The sequence below is a fragment of the Mandrillus leucophaeus genome, unplaced genomic scaffold (genome assembly GCF_000951045.1).
Source record: "Mandrillus leucophaeus isolate KB7577 unplaced genomic scaffold, Mleu.le_1.0 Scaffold1583, whole genome shotgun sequence".
Lineage (NCBI taxonomy): Eukaryota > Metazoa > Chordata > Mammalia > Primates > Cercopithecidae > Mandrillus > Mandrillus leucophaeus.
In genome coordinates this window covers 43487-60149 of record NW_012101569.1, presented here as the reverse complement: position 1 = coordinate 60149, position 16663 = coordinate 43487, and positions in this window count along the sequence as shown.

The window sequence follows — 16663 nt, the reverse complement described above, 5'->3', positions numbered from 1 at the left end:
CCTGGGGGGCTGAGGCGGGAGGATCACTTAAGGACAGGAGGCTGAGGCTGCAGCGAGCTGAGATCGTGCCACCGCACTCTTAAAGCAAAGGAATGACCATGATGACCTCATTAGCTGGCAGATGCTGAGTGAACTCTGTTCTTTGGAGGCTCACCTTTGGGAGCTGCAAAACCACTGCCACTTTCCCCATCTCTGTCTGAATTTCCTTTTATAGATTGTTTGTCCTCATTTTTTTGCTCTTTTTTTTTTTCTTATAAAGGGAGTGGTTTAAGTGTTTGTATACATTTTGGAGAAAATAATGTCTGATTCATTATTGAACCCCATATTTGGATATATGTTTCTAATGTGCATGCTGTATTTAGGGTTGTGGTGAGAGAAAATATTTAAATTTGGGAATAGTTTGGACCTCCTTGGGTGTGCAGGCACTGTGCGTGCACATTCACACACTCACACACAAAGACAGCACAGCTAGACCTGACGGAGTGTGTGAGCCGTGGTTAGAGACACTGAGGACCTTATCAAGCTCCAGAGTTAGGTAGAAAGGGCAGGAGCCAGGATAGATCCCACTGTTGCCCATGTAGAAGCTCTGGGCTCTCACCTCCTGCACTTCTGCCCAAACCCTTGGCACCGCTGCATAAAGACAGTAGAAGTTTAAATGGCATTAGTGAGATTAGCAGAAGGAAGGTTGAATTGCAAGGTGGGTACAGTTTTGAAGCATATCTTGGGGGATAGAAAATCCTGTAATTTTTTTTGTAGAAGTAATTAATATTCACTTTCTTAAACTTGAGATCATAGATGTGTGTGGTATGTGTGTGCCTGCATGTTTTGTGTATGAGACACACACACAAAACACACACCATGAAATTGCTGATAATGCTTCAGAACAGACTGACCATCTTTAATTTTTTTCTTCCTTCAATATTTGCTTTTTCATTGACATTGATGACATTCGTTTATTAATCTTTCATAGACATTCATAGATCACCTACTGTGTGCCAGGCAATTAAGATGAAACAGAGTCATGCTGATGTTTAGAAAAAGACAGATCCCTGGGAATCCATTCTTTTTTGATAGGGAAAAAGCAGGGTTCTACGGTTGACTGAGAATGTGGCTCCGGGATAGGTGGGCTGGGTTTGAAACCAGGCCCAGGCTCTTCCTATTATTCAGCTTCCTCCTCCTAAAATACGGATAATAATATTACCCACATCAACACATTGTCGTCAGAACTAAATGAACTAACATAAAGGGCTCTCCACAGTACACACAGAAAGAAATCAAGAAACATGTAGCTCAAGGAATATATTATTCCTTTTCTTTATCCAAAGTGTTCCACAATCCTCTTCTAACAAATATCTCTCACGTGCTCATAGACCTGTTACTGTAGGGAATAAAGATGAGCTGGACAGTTGTTTCTGCTCAGGGAGCTGGCAAGAGCTGGGAGACATGTCACTGTGGCCACTAGGGAAGGGGTAGGTGGTGACAAAGCTCAGAGATGAACCCGTCGCTCTGGGTCCATGAAGATGAGGGAGACGTGGCTGTGGCCTCTGGCTCAGATCGGGCTGCCTGGCTGGGAGTACTGTTCACCTGAGATACAGTTCCTAGGTCTTTTCAGAAACTGCAATCCCTGAAGGACAGCATGACCTTCAGAGACACAGAAGGACCCCGCTTCTGTCAGGAGGATTCGAGGGCATAGGGCAGTTGTCTTTAGAGCTGACCTGAGCCCTCGTTTGTAGGGGCTCCCTGAGCTGCGGAGCCCTGTGTCATTCTTCAGAGCCTGGTGATGAAGACAGGTCCATGCTGGTGCCTCGGGGTGCAAAGGACGCCTGCCCAGGTACTATCTGCTCATTTTAGCTGAGGCTTCCTGGAGCTGTGCCTTACCCCAGGTTTTTGCCACTTGATTGATGAAGGTGTGTGGAGGGGAAACTGTATTTATTAATAGCTCCCCAAGCCTCGAGTTCCCTGGGGGAGAATGAGTGAACGCTGGACTCTCGGCAGAGGTGGAGCAGTGTCCCGGGGAGGCTCTGAAAGGCTGAGAGCCAAGACCCACTAGGGACTGATGCGGCCCTGTGCCCCGCCCCAGGACTGGTGGACCTTGTGGGCCACATGGACAGGGCCTGCGCTCTGTTCGCGGTGCCTAGCTTGTGCCCTCCACAGCAGGGCACCCTGTAAGCATCTGCTGGGAGAGAGATGGAGAGAATGTGGGCGAGCGCCCACACCTCCACCCCAGGAGGGGCAGTGTGATGCCAAGGACAGAAGGAGCAGGACCAGGAATCTGAGGCCGTTTTCTGTTCCTCTTTGTTAGCCAGGCCACCCTGAGCAGATTAGTTCACCCATCTGGGCCTCAGTCGAGAAATCTGCAATGCAAGGAGGAAAGCCGCTGCTGCTGCCTCCCCTGCTGGGCTCTGCCAGTGTTAGCGGCTGCAGTTGGTGTGTCTGGGACCTGGCAGTGTGTGCAGAGAGCTTGCTCTGTGGGCTCAGTCCAGCACCAACCCTGTCCGGTAGCTCCCAAGTTGTCCCTTTCCTGTCCCTGTCACTGAGCCTCTCCCCTCAGGTGAAGAGCAACTGGCAGTGTCGACAGGTTATCTGTCCTCACCACAGGGCCATGACGTCCCCTTTCAGGAGTGAAGTCCACATGGGTTTTGAAGTCAGTGGGCTCTGACCTTGCAGGCCTTCCCCTTCCTTAGTCTCTTGTTCCCAGCGGGGCCCAGCGGCTCCCCTAGGCTGGGGTCCCTGTGGGGTGCCACACTTTCCTGACACCCTTCCTTTCACCCAAACCACAGGTTCCTTGGTTTCCGAGAGGTGGCCATCTAACTGGCTGGGCAACATAGACAACATGGGTGGAAATGCCTCAGTGGTGTCCCTACGCCACCCCCCAAACCAAAATGCACTCCCGCAGTGCCCCACGGCAGGGCCAAGAGGGCCACGACTCCTCCTGCCTCCTTGGGCTGCTCAGGGCTTTGCCCTGGCCTTGGCTGCCTGTGGTTCAGGACGGCTGGACTTCATCTGCGGGATGTACCTGTCCACTTATTTCAATGCTCTCACAGTCATAACTAGAGTCAGTCCAGATGCAGCGGAGAGAAGTTAATTCACCACTTACCGTGGGTGACTGAGGGCCCCGGGGCCTAATGTTAACACTGGGTTTCTTCTTTTTGCTGTTTCTTTGTGACACGTTCTTCCATTTTTCATCTTCTTCACATTGGTTTCTCTAGCTTCCTGCCTCTTCTGAACCTTTTATTTTTAAATCTTTCTTCTTGAACGATTTCCTCTATCCTTCATCCTCCTTCCTGAGCATGGCGGGAGAAATAGGAGTCCAGGCCAGGGTGGGGCACGTTCATTGGTAACGGGTGAAGATTCTTGGAAATCTACATGTGGAAGGGGTGGGACCTAAGATAAAACACACGTTGCCATATGTAGCCCCACCAGGATTTTTTTCAGGTTAACCATGAAGAAGAAAATCAAATTCAACAAATATTTGCATTCCCTCTCCTCCCTCCACAGTGGCCAGCTTTGCTACGAAAACACAATTCTCTGTCCTGTCTCGCCTACATGCAGCTTTTCTGTCCTCCCTTTAAAGTGTTTTAAATGTAGTTTTTTTGACAGATAATATGTGTGCATGGCCCGGACGCGAACAGGTTCAAGGGCGCACAGGGGAGCGTGTTTCCTCCTGATCAGCTCTTTCTTGATGCAAGTGGCATGACCAAGAGCTCAGCATTGACAGGTGAGGTGGAAGGAACTGGCCCTCCTGCATGGTGGAAGCTGGGTCACAATGGCGGCTGGGCAGGAGGAGGCATGCTGGCTGACGGTGGCAGGTTTTATGGACCGACCGTAGACACAGAGGCTCTGGTCTTGCTTGGCAGCAGCCCGGGGCCATTGCCATGTCTCTTTTCCCAGCTTCCTCCCTGCGTCGTACCCCACTGCAGCGGGCGGTGACCTGTCCTCACTGTAGCCTGTGAGTTCTCTGCCCGTGGGTGCAGGGGTTGGATGCCAAGGAGATAGGCAGGATTTTCTCCTAAAAGTGTCTCCAACCAAGTTCTGGCACTAGTACTAAGAGGGGGCTCAGCAGGTTGAAGACAATGATTTGTTATTGTTATTGTTTAATATTCATTAAGTGCCTGTAATGTGTTGGACAACATTGAGAAAGATTCGTGGCTGGTGAAATTAAACTGAGCTCAGAACTGGCCTTGTGCCTCGAGGTCCCTGGCAGGCCAAATTCTGGTTTATTCTGTTTGCCCACAGGAATGACCTCACAAACCAGGAATGAGAAGCCCCCACCAACAAAGGCCTGTTGATAATTCTCCTGAGAAAAGGCATTGAGTCTCATCTCTTCCCCGACCTGGGGTTAAAGAGTGGACAATAATGCTGTTGCCTTCAAGAATGAGCCAGAGAGGGAAGGTGACCTGAAAAGGTGACAAAGCAATCAGCGCAAACTACATCCTTGGGCCAAATCTATGACATCAGCAAAGCTGGGCTTCAGTCCTTGCCTCCCTTTTCCCCTGGTCAGGGTGCTCCTCCCCAAGACAGGGGGCTCCTCATCCTTGTTCCCTTTCAAGACCACCTGCTGGGCAACCACCATTTACTCATTCATGCTAAAGGGTAAGTGACTGATAACCAACATTATGATATTCTCAGCACATGTCAGGCATCGTGCCAGGTGTTTTTACCTCTATTATTTCACTGAATTCTCCCACAGCCCTTGATGGTAAATGCTGTCATTCGCCACATTTACTTAAAGTCATTTACTTAATAGGTAGCAGGCGCCAAGGTGCTTGGTCACGACCCTAGAGCATTATATTTACCACACCTGGGCTAGTTTAGCCTTTAACAAAGCAGAACATGGCCAGGCACAGTGGCTCACGCCTGTAATCCCAGCACTTTGGGAAGATCTGAAGTCTGGAGGATCATGTGAGCCCAGGAGTTCAAGGTCAGCCTGGGCAACATGGTGAGACCCTCATCTCTACATTAAAAAAAAAATATATATATATATGTATCTATATATATATGTATCTATCTATATATATATGTATCTATATATATATAGCCGAGTGTATTCCCAGCTACTTGGGAGGTTGAAGTGGGAGGATTTCATGGGCCCAGCAGGTGGAGGCTGTAGTGAGCTGCAATGGTGCCCCTGCAAAGCACCGGCAGGTTTAGGCCCTGCGTTCATTCCTGGCCAAACATTTGAATCACCTGGGGGCTTTTAAAGGCTGCTAATGCTGGAGCTCCTCCCCTGAGATTTGGATTTAACTGGTCTGGTGGGGTGGGAGAGGGGAACCAGCGTTGGTATGTTTGAAACACCGGGTGCCTCTAACGGGAACCCGGGGCTGAGAACCCTGGCTAAGGAGGAAGACCAGTGAGGGGCCCGTGCACGCCGAGCACCGGGAAGAGGTGAGGTGAGGGATGCATCAGGAAAGATGGCCGACCAGGCTGGAGGCACGGGGTGGCAGCTGTGACTGTGCTTACTAAAGAAAGCTGGTCTTCACCCCTGGCAGGTGGTGCATATGTGCTTCCCGATGGGAGGCCGGGTGTGGCTGGGTCAGCTGATATCCTGGAGCCCAGGGACCAATTGCCAAGGCCGCGTCCTCAGGGTGGCCTTCAGAGGGATCTGTTTCAGGGAGGGACCCAGAAAGTCAGGACTACTGTAACCGTTGCTTTTTTTTCCCTCACCAGTCGTTGGCTGGTTTGACTGAAGGAGATGGTTTTGAAGGGCTCTGAGGTGCCTAGGAGGAGCCCTGGGAGCCAAGCCAGGAAGAGAGTTTTGGGGAGGCTGGGGTCGGGGAGGGCACAAGAACAAGGTACAGGAAAGACCAGGGAAAGATAATTGGAGCCCTTGGAATTGGGCTGCCAGCGACAGCCTCCGCCCATAGCGTGGAGAATGTTAAGTCCAGCTCCCTGGAGGCAGAATTCATCTCTGGGGTTACCCATCCGTAGCATGTGGCCGGTGTCTCCACTAAGACGAATCACAGCAGGGCAGGTTGGTTCTTCACCAGTGTCCTCCTTTGCATCATAAGGAGACCCTGAGGTTTGAGAGTGTGTTTGGTTCATCTTCATACCCTTTCTCCCCACAACACTGCTTAGCAAGCAGCCAGACACATAGCAGGTACCCACAAGGGGGACCAGCTGTTTGGGTGTGCATGAAGCTGAGAAGGTTCCTGGGATGTAAAACTTTCAGTGCTAAAGTGGGGGAATGTCTTGGGCAAACTGGGACAAGTTGGTTACCTTAGTGCCCACGGAAACCTCAGAAGCAAGAGCCCAAAATGGTGGATGGTTGGTTGGCTTCACTAGGGCCCCAAAGCTGCCATGGATAGTGTTGGCATAGCCTCTCTGGGGGCGGCTGTCACCCCAAAGGGTGTCTCTGACATGGCATAAGGACCCTGCCACAGTCATTGACCCCATCAGTTGTTTCTATTTCTTCTGATACACAGGAAATAAATGCCCGTTGAAGGGATGTGCTCCATGTGGGTGGTGGGGGAGGGAGAAGGGGAGTGAAGTCCTAAGTCACAGAGTCTTCATGGGAAGGTTGGGAAATTCACCTCTGCTTCCAAATAAGAAGAGAAAAATGTTTGGAAAACAAGAACTGGCTGCAAGAATGGGACACAAAGGGAATTGTCCAGGGCACAGCACATCATAATGGTCAAGATAATGGCTACTCTCTTTTAATCACTTGTTTTGTGCCAGGTATTGTAATAAGTGTTTTTATTTAACACATTTGTTGAAAAATGGAGAAAACCACAAAAAACCTGAAAATGTCCCGTAGTCCCACCACTATTCTGGGGTGGTGGGGTAGCAGTCTGGGGGTCATCCTTCCTGAATTTCTCCCACCTGAAGTGGGTGCTTCTATGTCTATATAGGTATGTCTTTACAAATGGAATCAGTCTATACATTTTGGTCTCTAATGGATTTTTAAAAAAATGTGTATAAACATTCTTCCTTCCAGATCATTGGATATTGATCTTCTTTATTCTTTAACTTCTGCATAGCATGCCATATGAATGCAACATAATTTTTCCTACCCTTCCCTTATTGGTAATTTACTCAGATATTATTATTTCCATTTTGTTATTGCAACGCCTCATTAAACCTTTTTTACATATCATTATGCATGTGTACAAACGTTCTGTTGAATACCTCCTTAGAAGTGTCTGAATCACAATTCATATTTTTAGCTTTGTAAATATTGTAAAACTAACATCCAGAAATTTATTTGTCCAACTTCTTTTCTGTACACCCATGCCTTTACTAGATGTTATCTTTTTTTTTTTTTTTTTTGCTGGACCTTTCAATGAAAAGTTGTATTTTGTTGTTTCAATGTGCATCTCGCTAACCATCTTTTTGACGTGAATTTGAGCATCTTTTCCTCTACTTACTGGCCATCTGAATTTCCTCTTCTGTTCATATCTTCTGCCTAGTTTTCCTCTAAAGTACTAATAGTTTTCTTCTAAATGTATTACAGTTCTTTTGTGTAAGAGATACACTTCGAACATTATATCCTGTTATTCTTTTTTACTTTTTCAAATAAGATTTTAATTTTAAAATCTTTTAAAATCTGTTAAGTCATTTCGATTTTTTCTCCCTTCGGAAGACCTTCCTTATAATGTTACAAAACTGTTCTCAAATGCAGTCTAAAATGTTACGCTTTTTAGAAATGCTTAGTTTTTTTTTAATCCATCACAAGACAGGTATCTAACATTTTTTTTCTTTCAGAGGGATATCCCATTTTCCCAAGACTTAAAATGCCACCTTTATCGTTTATGAAATTCCCACATAGACTCACATATTTTTCTACCCTCTTTCCTTTTCCATTGATCTATTTATTTATTACTGTGTCATTATTGCTTTGATTAGAGCAGCTGTTGGCTGCATTTGCCTTTTAAAAGAATGTTTCACCACCACTTGTCTTCTTGTTCAAAAATTTCTTGACAATCCTTCTGCAAAATTTTATTAAGGATTGCAACATCCTTGTTAACTTCTTTGCCCATCCTTTTACCTTTAAATTAATGGTGACAGGAAAAATCTGTAGGACCTTGGAGATACCAGTAAATAGAGATTGAGTGACAAAGTTAAAAAAATCTAAAAAAGGAGAAACCTGTATTCCATAGGGATTGGCGACTGGTAGTCTGGGCAGATTGTATCACAGGGGAAGTTAACACACAGAAAGCCCCCATCTTTTGCTTACCTTCTCTATTCACCTTTAGGCCTGAAAAGACTAATTTTGGAGAATATGTGTTGACTGTTCCAACTGTGAGCATGCTTCCTGCCCTCCCTCCAGGCTGCCCAGCGGTGCCACTGCTGCAAATCCAGGTGAGCTGGAGGTGCTCAGAGACAGAAGGGGCCACCTTGCATGGGAAACATGAGTTTCTAGCTGCTGAAGGTGTTCAAACCTCCTGATGGGGTTTTCTTAGAGAAGATGGGGTCCCAGGGTCTGATGATCTGTGCTAACCCTGAAATTCTCTGATTCTGGGACTCAGGAATTGAATATATTAATGGGAAGGTGATATAGTTTGGCTCTGTCCCCACCCAAATCTCATCTTGAGTTGTACCTCCCATAATTCCCACATGTTGTAGGTGGGACCTGGTGGAAGGTAATTGAATCATGGGGCGGTTTCCCCCATACTGTTCTTGTGGTAGTGAATAAGTCTCATGAGATCTGATGGTGTTACAAGGGGTTTTCCCTTTTGCTTGCCTCTCGTTCTCTTTTGCCTGCCACCATGTAAGATGTGACTTTGCAACTCCCTCACCTTCTGCCATGATTTCAGGGCCTCCCCAGCCACATGGAACTGTGAGTCAATTAAACCTCTTTCCTTTATAAATTACCCAGTATTTCTTTATATGTATGTCTTTCTTAGCAGCGTGAGAACAGACTAATACAAAAGGAATAACATATAATGCATTTAACAGCAGTAGAAGTGGAAATCATAGAAGGGGGATGGGAGTCTATCAAGTTTTCACTGGAATGCAAATCTCAACCTGGAGAGAAGGAGAGTGTGGGGAGAGCAGTGGGAGTCCTATTTTAGGAATGGATGGATAATACTTTTTAAAGGCAGAACACAAAACTGGCATGAGGCAAGATCCAGGAGTAAAGGAAGACTTCAACCATCTGGGCATCAGACGGAGTCTCGGGCTGCTAAAAACAGATAAATTCTTGTTTGGCCTTGCTGACAATTTTATGTCCAAAAGACAAGGAGAAGCAGCAAAGAGAAAAACTGGTCATTGGGACCAGAAAGAATTTATTTGGGGGTAGGAAAAGACAGAGACCCCAGAAGAAAATGGCCTTCGTCTTAGAATCTATCTAAGAAGGAAGCAAGCTGAGAATGAAGTGAGGCATGTTATTTACACTCGAGGAAAAGCAAGTCGAAACGAGGCAAGAGAGGAGGGAATAATTCTTACCTCTTGAAGTCTTCAAAGCTTATATGAGTTACAAGGACAGTAGACTCTACAGTGCCATTATTTATGCATTATCAATGACCCAAAAGAAGGAGATAAGGCTCTTAAAAAACTAGCATAGCCCTGCAAAAGATGGGAGAGGAGTGGATTAGTCAGGGTTCTCCAAAGAAACACACCAATAGGATGGACATATAAACACACATTTTAAGGAGTTGGCTCACATGATTGTGGGGGCTGACAAGTCTGAAATCCGTGGGACAGGCCTTCAGGTTGGAGATGCAGATAAGAGTTGCTGTGGCAATCTTCTGTTTGGATTCCACAGGGCAGTAGGCTGTAAACTCTGGCAGGGATTCTGTGTTGCAGTCTTGCGGAGAGTGCCTCTACATCAGGGAACCTTGTTTTTGTTCTTAAGGCCTTCAGTGGATTGGATGAGGCCCATTCACATTATGGTCGGCCATCTGCTCTACTCAAAGTCTACTGATTTAAATGTTAATCTCATGTAAAAAATACCTTCACAGCAACATCTGGACCAGTGTTTGACCAAGCAATTGGGCACCCTTGCCTAACCAAGTCGACGCACAAAATTAATTCTCAAAAGGAGCGTGTGGCCAAGGGCAAATACAAGAACATGGTGATCATGAAAGGTGAGTCCCAGGAAGGCTGGGAAAGCTGAGAAGTGGCTGAAGAGTCTTCTAGAGAACATGGTGGGGACACTCAAAAATTAGTGTGCAGTAGATGGATGGTGGCTTAGTTTGTTTGAGCTGTTATAACAAAATACCATAGACTTGGTGGTTTATAAACAACAGAAAGCTATTTCTCACAGTTCTGGTAGCTGGAAAGTCCAAGATCAAGGCTCTGGCAAATGTGGTGTGTGGTGAGGCCCTTCCTGGTTCATAGATGGCGGTCTTCTGGCTGTGTCCTCATGTGGTGGAAGAGGCCAGGGGCTTGCTTGAGCCTCTTTCCTCAGGACACTAATCCCACTCGTGAAGGCATAGCCCTCATGACCTCATCGCTTCCCAAAGGCCCCACTTCCAAACACTGTCATGTTGGAGAATATGTTTTAACATATGAATTTTGGGAAGACACAAACATTCAGATCATAGCAGATGGGGTGTCCAGTACAGTAGGGTCAGATCACTTGTCTTTCCCCTTTATTGATCAAGGTGATGTGTCTCTAACCTGGGCTATATAAAACATAAGCATAGAAAAGAGATGTGAAGCTGAAGGCGAGAGAGCCCCCAAGCACCTTTAAATCTACAAGCGTATGGGCTGAGACCACTTGCAGCTCAGGGCACTGAAAATTCCTGGAGATGTGATCACTGAACCCCTGTCTGAAATTTTAGAACACGGAAAGCCAGAGGCGGGTCAGAGCATTGCAGACTAGCTATTTGGCTTTTCATAAAAGGAACATACTGCATATAAGTCCCTGGTCAATTTTTAAAAGAAATTGCAAGCCAGTGGTAGCATTTAGAAATAAAGGGTTGCAGTGAGAGAGCCAGCCTGGGGTAACGGATTTAAGATGTTCTGTGCACCTGTGCCTTGTGTGCCTCATCCTAACCCTGGGCCCAGCCTTGCCTTCCTTCACCATATCATCCACACTCGCAAGTGAGCAGAGTCAGGGGGTAAGGGGTGTGCCCAGGATCCCACAGCTGGAACTAAAAGAACTCAGGTCATTAGCAGAGCTCGTGCTCTTCCTTTTACTGTACAGCAGGGGTTGTCAAACAATGGCTGTAGGCTGAATCTGGCCCACCAGCTGTTTTTATAGGTTCTATGAGCTAAGAATGGTTTTTTACATTTTTAAATGGTTAGGGGGAAAAAACACAGAAAGGAAATTCTATTTTGTGACCTGTGAAAATGATATAAAATTCAAATTTCAGCGTCCATCAATAAAGTTTTATTGGAACACAGCCATACCCACTAGTTTATATATTGTCTGTGGCTCCTTTTGTGCTAGAATGGTAGAGTAGACACCATGACAGAGACCCTCTGATTTTCAAAGCCTAAAACATTCTATCTACCCCTTTACAGAAGAAGTTTTCTCACCCCATCTCTTTAGCCCTTGGCCAGTACTTCTCAGGCTCCTATGTTAACAGCTACCAGAAAAAGATGATGGGGACATGTCAGAACCTGGGAACCAAGGATATGAGAAACATTTTTCATATTGGCTTGGCTTGAATTAGGTAATCCCATGGAGCATGGGAAGAGGAGGGGAGACAGGACAAGGTAGGATGCTGAAAGATCCTGGAATTTCATTTGATTCCATTCAGTCTGTTAAATGGTGGGTCTGGCTTTCAGCAGGGCATTTGTGAAGACTCTCATGATATTCCTGACCTACCAGAGAAAATGTGGATTTGATGATAACAATTAGATGTGTGTGTCATGGGCCAATCAACTTGTACCCATAGGATTTGATTAATGAATTACTGGCAACCTAGGGTCTCTAGTAATACACTGTAGGGCCATATTTTTTAGCCTGCCCTGTCTAATATTGACATCGAATGTTTGTATAAAGGCACAGAGAGCATGCTTATCCACTCCAAAGTGAAATAAGGCCAAGAGCATTAGCAGTTCAAGTCAGAAGACCTGGGAGTTTCACATTAACAAGAAGATTATAAACCAAGAGGGTGAGATGATGGAAAATCAAATGCATTCCTAAGACAGAAGAGCAGTATAGTGCTGAGATCAAAAGAAATGACAGGACTTGCATTGCATTAGATAGATGTGCTGGGAGCACCGTCTCCTGTCCTAGCCTTCAAATCTTAAGATAGAACTTTGAAAGTGAGATGGCTATGGAGAAGCTTGGCCAGGGTAATTCTAAATCTGGGACTATCACATCAGAAATAGGAGAAGGCATCAGGGATGTTGGGTGTGGGGAAGAGAACTGAAATATGGTACTGTCTGGGTTGGGCTCCCCAGAAACAGACTCTGGGACAAGCACTGGGTCCAGGTGTTTTATTTGAGAAGTAAAGAGAACACGGGAAGAGGGTGGGGAAGGGAGCCAGGGCGGGGAAGCAGCTGGTAAAGGGTGTGTTATCCAGCCAGCTCCTACTGGGATTAACTGGGGCTCCACACTGTGGAGAAACTGGGAGGTGGTATAGAGCATGCTTCTCAGTCATCCCATTCAGGGCATGAGGGACCGGGACACTTGTATGTTAACACCCATCCATCACTGACTGAGGGCTATGCCCAAGGGTCCTTCCAAGGCTTCTGAGGGAGCCCAGACACAGAGATGAGGACACTGTAGTGGGAAGGCTATATCATACGGACAGGATACTAACCCATGCGCTACGGGCACCTGTCCCCAGATATCGGAAGAGCTGTTATATGGAAGTAAATCTTGGGTGAAGAGAAATGAGCCTTTTCTAACTTTGTGGCTCCATGAATTGATGGCTTCACAAGGTGATGTGAATTCCAGCAGCACAGCCTGAGGCAGATCTCGGATATGCCATGGGGGGATTCTGGCTTCAAGGGAAATGTTGAAAAGGATGGCATGCCATCCCTTTACGGGCCAAGATGCTCCGATTTTATGAATGAAATTCTTCTGGGATATAGAGGTAGTGAGTGGAAAGCTTGGTGGTGAAGGCGAGGGTCTGGAGGAGGAAGGCCACCACTGGTCATCCCCAGCCCACGAACTATACCACATACTCCATCCAACCTCAGTGGAGACCAGCCCTGGATAAGTGATGGGGGCTGCCAGCCAATTCTAGTCCAGGACTTTGATCCCCCGACTCCCAGCATTAGCATCGCTGAGCAAAATTGAAGGGCACTTAAAATAAAGCCTGGGTTCAAAAACATCCCCTTGGGCAAAAACATCAATGCGAGACATTGCGGATCCTGCTTGTTCACCAGCCCAGCAGCCCCACAGCTTCGTTGCAGAGGCCTTTAGGCTCCGTGGCTCTGTGCCCCTTTTGAGCGTTCCCTCCCAGACCCTCCGCGTGGGAGCTCAGCAGCTCACGACAGAGGCAGCTCATTATTTTGCTGCAGTTGACTTGAAATCTGAAATCAATCGGGTATCAAATATTCAGTCCTCGGTTTGATACTGTTTTTCAAAGGTGCAATAACGTTCAGAAATGACACCACATTTCCTAATTATGAAATTCTGTCGTTGCTGTTCAGTCTAGAATGACTTGGCTGCAGGGTTTTTTTCTTTCTTTCTTTCTTTTTTTTTTTGGGTTTAGCATACAGTACGATTATTTTAAAATTGCTTTGGAAGAATGTATTTCATCAGCAAACTATGAGCATGCTTATTACCGAAGTTTGGAGGCAATTTGAGAGGAAGGATAAATTAGCACAGACTCTGGGGGCCTCGAAGCATGCCCTCCTTCATCCTCCCTGCTCCTTCTCCCCAGAGCTCAGGAAACCTTTCACTCTTGGCGCCTCTACGCTCCTGCCTGCCTCACTCACATTTACCAGTTAAGGTCATTAATGATTTGGGGATGGGGACGGGCTAATGGGGAAATTCCTGCTTCCCATGAGAACCACAGCACTGCTGAGAGGAAGGATGGAGAAGGGCAAGAAGTTAGTCCAAGAGCTCCCTACAAATCTGGCCTGAAAGCCAGTGTGAAGAGGAGCTGCTGTAGATAGCAGAGCCTGTGGGAAACCAAAGGCTTTGCTTGCTCAGGGACACAGATGCCTTCGAGAGAAGTGGGACTATTAAGTGAGCTGCCAACATTTAAACAGTGGTCAGATGCTGGGTGCAGTGGCTCACACCTGTAACCTCAGCACTTTGGGAGGCAGAGGCGGGGGATCACTTGAGGTCAGGAGTTTGAGACCAGCCTGGGCAACATAGTGAGACTCCGTCTCTACACAAAGTTTAAAAATTAGCCAGGCAGGGTGGCATGGACCTGTGGTCCCAACTACTTGAGAGGCCGAGGCAGGAGGATGGCTTGAGCCTGGGAGGTCGAGATTTCACTGAGCCATGATGGTGTCATTGTACTCCAGCCTGGGTGACAGAGTGAGACCCTGTTTCCAAAAAAAAAAAAAAAAAACAAAAGTAAGAGAAATAGCCAGACAACCTTGGCACCACCACCAGACCGTAGGAGGTTTCAAAAAAAAAAAAAAAAAATAATCATAGAAGGTGGTTTATAAACAATAGAAATTTATTTCTCACAGCTCTGGGGGCTGGCAGTCCAAGATCAAGGCACCAGCAGATTCAGTGTCTGGTGAGGGCTGCTTTCTGGTTCACAGCAACCTCTCCCACTGTGCCATCCCATGGTAGAAGCGGTGAGGGGCCTCTCTGGGGTCTCTTTTATAAGGGCAGTAATCCCATTCATGAGGGCTCTAATCACCTTCCAAAGGGCCCACCGCCAAATACCACCACGTTGGGAATTAGGTTTCAGTGTTTGAATGCTGGAGGACATGAACATTCAGTCTTTGGCAGGAGTGAATTACTGACAACAGCATGGTGAATCTCAGAAATGTTACATTTAACACAAGAAGCCAAACAAGGCCATGCTATATGAGTCCATTGATATTACCATTCTAGAATAGGTGAAACTCATCTGCGGTAAACATATCAGAAACATGGTTGCCTCTGGTGAGGAGAAGATTGACTGGAAGAGGGCACGAGGGAACCCTGTGTGGGGATGGAAAGGTTCTGTATCCTGATCAGGGTGCTGCTCCATGGGTGTATATGTTTGTCAAAACAAATTGAACTGTATGCTTTAAAAAAGAATCATGGTGGCCGGGCGCAGTGGCTCAAGCCTGTAATCCTAGCACTCTGGGAGGCCGAGGCGGATAGATCACGAGGCCAGGAGATCGAGACCATCCTGGCTAACACAGTGAAACCCTGTCTCTACTGAAAAGACAAAAAATTAGCCAGGCATTGTGGCGGGCGCCTGTAGTCCCAGCTTCTAGCGAGGCCGAGGCAGGAGAAGGACATGAACCCGGGAGGCGGAGGTTGCAGTGAGCCAAGATCACGCCACTGCACTCCAGCCTGGGTGACAGAGTGAGACTCCATCTCAAAAAAAAAAAAAAAAAAAGTATCATGGTGACTTACCACTGCCATAGTTGAATGTAGATAGAAACTCATGGCCAATCGTAGCCACATGCAAGCCCGCAGGTGACTCAGCTCCATAGAACGGCACCACCTCAAGGATTTACCCTTTATCTCTGCTAAGAAACTGAGTCACTGCAGCCTCCTCTTCTTGCTTAGGGGCCTGCCCTCTTATCCTAGCCATGAGCGAAATGTCTAAATACTGCTCCACTCTCAGGGGAGGCAGCCTTGTTTTCTGAGTAATATATTCAACCTAGAGCCCACACCATTCATATCCTGGCGAGAAAGTGACTGGCAGGGATTGCATTAAGTCAAGTGCTAGAGGACAGAGGCTGATGACACGTGTGTGCCTCCTGGGGCTGGTGTGAAGGGAGCTACCTCATTCGTATGAGATGATAGTTCCTAAGGAACTTTTTCTTCTTCCTTTCTGTCTTTCCTTCCTTCTTTCTTTTTTTTTCTCAGTGGCGGAGACCTCTTCACATTGACAAATTATGAATATGCAGAAAAGATGGTAGGAGACCACTCTGCGTCTCTGAACTGAGGCCAGTTTAATTCCTAGGACTCTAGTCACTGGTACTTTTCCTGCATTTTCAGCAGCACCTGAAATAGATTTTGCTTCATATGAAATGCAAAACACTGCAGAGTAGAAAGCTCACCCCGGTCTCTGATCCAGGCGAGTGTTCTCAAGCCTGGTGTTCATATTTTTTTCTCTCTTTCTTCAAAATACTGCCTTGCTAAGCCCACAGATGGGGATCATAGGATAAGTAGATGCATAATATATTACCCAAAATATTCCACCAGGCATCTTCTCTTACAGGTCAGGAGGACTTGCAAATGGAGCCTTCTAGGTCACCGCATTTCCATCTGAAGGAAAGTCTCCCTCATAATTAAGATTATGTCAGCATTTCCATTACGGAACCCAGTGGTAAAATCCACTCTGAAGTGCAGCTTGGTTTTAAAGCTCTTGGTCTTGGAGAGAACTCTTTATCTCTCTGACAATGAATTGCCTCACTTTTTACCTTGGAAACTAGGGAAAGAAAAATGCACAGTAAGTCAGAAGTAGGGGGCTATGCTGCCCTGTGAAGCCTCCAGTGGCCCTGACTATTGGTCAAGGAATTGGGAAGAGGAGGTGCGGGGGCCCCTGCGGTCTCCTGGATGGCAGACCAGTGAGGCAGCAGGAGCTTCTGCATCCCAGCCGGGGTTCCCCAGGCTCTCCCCTGCTGATCCTCTCTATCAGAATCACCTGGGCAGAGCCTGTTCTCAATACAGATTCTTGCCCTCCTGTGG